Here is a 4,958-nt window from a genome sequence, read left to right as displayed (position 1 = left end):
GTCAGAGAGAGAGAGAGGTGTTTGTGTTGTGTGTGTGTGACAGAGAGAGAGAGTGAGAGAACCAGAGAGGGAGTGTGTATGTGTCAGAGAGAGAGAGAGAGAGAGAGGTGCGCGCGTGTGTGTGTGAGTGAGAGAGTGAACCAGAGAGGGAGTGTGTATGTGTCAGAGAGAGAGAGAGAGAGAGGTGTGCGCGCGCGCGCGTGTGTGTGTGTGAGAGAGAGAGAGAGAGAGAGAGAGAACCAAAGAGGGAGTGTTTGAGGGGAAAACTAACGTTGACACGCCGAGCAAAAAGCCGTTGGGCCAACGTTGGCAAAATGACGTGGGGCAACGTTGAATATGACGTTGGCCAACGTGGGCAATATGACGTTGGGCCAACGTTTGACAATATGACGTTGGGTCAACGTTGGATATATGACGTCTGGGCCAACGTTGGCTAAATCAAATTAAATATTGTTATGCATTTCCCCATGTATCATATCAGCTTTATATAATATATGTATAATAATATTATTTGCGCCGATGAACCATACCGAGGAGGTCTAATCAAGCGTGCAAATATGCCCTCAAGCGAATCGATGGACGGGTACCCGGTCGACACCTTCAGGGCTACGCTACACTGTCAGTGTTTACGGAGTGAAGGTGTCCACAGGTGTGACATTAGAAAAGGCAGCCGTGGAAAAAGATGATCGTTGCGCCAGTGCGCAGGGTCATTGCGCACGTCTTTTGTTTCCACCAAAAACGTCACGCGGGTCACGTGAAACGTCACGACTGACGTCACATGACAACAAACGAAGCATGAAAACACGTTTCCTGAGAGATGGCTGTGGTCAGCAAACGCATTTCTGGCGAAGATATTCTTACACACGGACCTGTTTCAACATCGTGCTCCAACTTCAGATATGATTCCGCTTATAATCTCTATAATATGTGGGGTAAATTTATTAACTACGTTGGGGGTAGGGGGAACTAAAAGAGCCGCCGATGAGACAGATGCCGACGACTACGACACTAAGGATAAGGTAATTTACGAGTTCTACATCGTTAGTAATACTACCACGAGTTTTAACTAGTATGTGGTTCTTTGACGAGCTATATACTCTAATTTGCAATACTCGCTTCCACACCAAGCATGTGTTCGTTACGAAGGGTCGTTATCGTATCGTCGTATCGTCGTCGTTAGCACGAATGATCGTTGTCGTATCAGGTAGTTTTCGGTTGTTTAGTATTAGTTTTATATTTCTATATGAGGTATGTTTAGGGTTAGGGTTAGGGTACACATGTGTAGCACAAAATGAGCATTCTTTGTAACTAGTATCATATGCAATCATACGGCAACGTTGGCTCAACGTCATGCAGCCAACCATTTGCCAACCGTGACCATGCCAACCATACGCCAACGTTGGCCCAACGTCATGCAGCCAACCATTTCCAATTAGCATCATGATGATGCTAGTTGGAAATGGTTGGCTGCATGACGTTGGGCCAACGTTGCGTATGGTTGGACCAACCATACGCCAACGTTGGCCCAACGGCATGCAGCCAACCACTTGCCAACCGTGACCATGCCAACCATACGCTAACGTTGGCCCAACGTCATATTGCCAACCACATGCCAACCATGACCGTGCCAACGTTGGCCCAACGTCATATTGGCAACCGTGACCGTGCCAACCAAATGCCAACGTTGGCTCAACGTAAGCATGCTATCTGGGTTGTTTCTTTTTTGTTTACATTAAGTTGAACTGTGTTTACAGACATCACAAGCCCACGAGACAATGAGGGCCATAGGTGGTGCATGATTGGGTGATTACCATGCTAGGAAAATCTGTATGCACATCTCGCATCGTTGCTGTCACAGTCAGGCTTAATGCATTCATACTATTACCATACTTGGCCCTTCACCAAACCACCAAAACATCACCTAAGTGCTGGTAATGAGGCAATAACTGTGAAATGGCAGAGCAAAATTCTGCTCTAATCTTTTAAAAAAGAACTAGATGTGGTTATAACCGGTTTTTCACGTGAATCATGAACGTTTAGTATCAGTAGCAAGGCTAGTGTGGCATTAATGAGTCGATGATAATATCAGAGCAATTCACGAACGTTTTGCAACTATACAAACAAATGTTGCTGCTGGAACATCAGCAATTTCTAAATTGTCATAATATTGTCAGCAACATTAGTACTCCTTTAGTCAACTAGCCACATATTTACCATTAAACATTGTTATTCACCAATCACGGTTTCTTTAGTGGCAGCATTTGCCAGGAATGTAGCCCATGCGATTACAGAGGGATTACTGTATTTCTGCACGGTGAACTTTGAAGTTTGAATTGTTTTTATATAGACATCTATAATTAGTAGGTCTCCCTTGCTTTCTCACCAGTCTCCTAGTCTGCCACTAATCAATAATTGTAAATCATTTATCACTAAAGCCTCAGTCACACTGGGGCCGGACTGTCCACGGATTACCGCGGATGGGGCAGGATCTCCCCGGACCGTAAAATTTATAATCCGTGGCGATCCGGGTGAAAAGATTACGAGACGGTCGAAAAAAAGCATCATCGGCCGGACCAGCACGGCAGCGCCACGGACCATCTTGGATTGAGCCCGGATGAAGCCGGCCCCAGCACGGAGTCACTACGGACCGCCCCGGACTGCCTCGGACGCCACGGACCTGATCCGGCCTGGTCCGGCCCCCTCCTGGCCCATCCGTGCTCCCATTCGTGTTGGGTCCAACTTGATCCGTAGTGATCCGTGGCCGACAAAAACGACATGGATGGCCACGGATAGGCCCGGTTCAAAACGGTGCCACTACGGACTGTCCCGGACCTAACACGGACGCGCCACGGACCGTCCAGGACCACCCTGGATGGGGAAAACTTCCCAGACCGTCCCGGATCACCCCGGAAATTGTAAACAGTTTAAAACTTCCGGGGCGATATCCCGGAATACGCAGGACCATCAAGGACCACCTCGGACCGGGCCGGACCGCCCAGGACCGTCCAGGACCCAATAAGGATCTCTCCCCGGATCAGTCCGGCAGCGTCCGGCCCGGTCCGGGAGCTTGGTGTGACTATAGCTTAAGCCTATATAGCATCGAACAATACGCGAGCTGGATATGAATAGGATAGTGAGGCACATAGTAGTAGGGCTGAGAGGGTCTATGTCCCCCGGGGTACTGCCGGAACGTACCCTGGGTACGGTCCGGTATACCGGAACGTACCCTGGTACTATCTAATATGCCGAACCGTACCTTGTCTACTCCAATAACGAGTCTAGGGAGTCGCCTACGCCTACTCCCTAACCCGAACCCGAACCCTAATCCTAACCCTAACCCTAATCCTAACCCTAACCATATCAAATAGTGACCAGGGTACGTTCCGGTATACCGGACCGTACCCAGGGTCCGTTCCGGCAGTACCCTGGGGGACATAGACCCTATGAGCAGTAGTAGGATGTGCTCCATAGAGCAGGTCCAGTTGTCTATTTTATGTATGTCAATTTATTCAGATCAATGAATAAAAAGCTGCTAAATAGATGAGTGGTAATTTTTTACCAGATATTAAGAGAAGCAGAGAGCAGGTACGAATAGTACCTGTGAAAATACGAATGTGTCAAAATGTATAGTGCACCAATTAAAAGAAACAACGTGAGGTTAACCTTAAAATGGTGATTTCTGAAATAAATCGAAAAATAAATTCAGACAAATTTAGACTCGCCGGTCAATGTACAAACGTGCACTTGCAATCTTCAGATTCGCGCCAATGAAATGTTTAAACCGTCCCACAAAACAGTGCGCGTAGTTAGGTGACGGAAATATTTATAGACTGGTACCTATCTCGAAATGTATTTAAGGGTAATTACCCCAGTATAGAGACATGGGCCGTGTGTTGATCAGTATTCCGTGAAGATTCTGTTGATTGCACTGACTTATATTTGGCGCTTATTATTCTTACATAGCCGGGTTGACTACATCCCTGGAAGCCCCGTTTATATCCGAGGGCGCTGCCGTCTCATAACGTTATCATTGTTACGTGTTGTGCTGGTGCTCAATCTTCAGATTCGCGCCAATGGAATGTTCAAACCGTCCAACAAAACTGCGCGTGTTAGTGCAGTTAGGTGACGCAAATATTTATAGGCTGGTACCTATCTCGAAATGTATTTAGGGGTAATTACCCCAGTATATATTCTGTTTAGATAATTTTGTATGTACTGAGGACATTATGGCAGTGATAACTTCCTCGGAAATACAACCAAAATACAAGTCAGATCATGCCAGTGTTAGAATAGAAATATCAGTATCAAATCATACGAGAGGTCGAGGATATTGGAAACTTAATAATACTTTATTGAAGGATACAACATATATAGGAATGGTAAAAAAAAAAATTCAGGATATGAAACAGTTTTATGCAGACACGCCCTATAACCCCGATTTTGTATCTTCATGTCCAAACTCCAAAATTCAATTGACTATAAATGACCAGCTATTTTGGGAAACTTTATTGCTGGAAATAAGAGGCCTCACTATACCGTATTCGGCTAGGGTTAAAAGGGAAAATATTAAAGAAGAAAAGCAGCCGGAGAAAGAAATATCAGAAATAGAAAAAGCTATAAAACATAATCCTAATAGCTAATATCGACAACATTGAAAGATTAGAAAAACTGAACAATGAGTTATAAAAATTGAGAGAATTAAAAAAACTGAAGGCATAGCTGTTAGATCTAGAGCACAGTGGTATGAGAAAAATCAACAGCTTATTTTCTTAGTCTTGAGAACCGAAATTATACCAATAAAACAATGCAGGAGATTGTACTTTATGATGGAAGAAAAATAAATACAACAGATTCAATCCTAAGGGAACAGTTTAATGGGGTTAGCCGCTAGCTTTTTCAGCAGGTGGCGCAGCGTGAGCAAAGGTGTTACAACGATTGCGCAACGAACCGGTCAGTTG

This window comes from Priapulus caudatus, unplaced genomic scaffold, assembly GCF_000485595.1.
Source record: "Priapulus caudatus unplaced genomic scaffold, Priapulus_caudatus-5.0.1 Scaffold1165, whole genome shotgun sequence".
NCBI classification, from domain to species: Eukaryota; Metazoa; Priapulida; class Priapulimorpha; order Priapulimorphida; family Priapulidae; genus Priapulus; species Priapulus caudatus.
The sequence above is the reverse complement of the archived record's forward strand: the minus strand, read 5'-3'. Positions refer to the sequence as shown.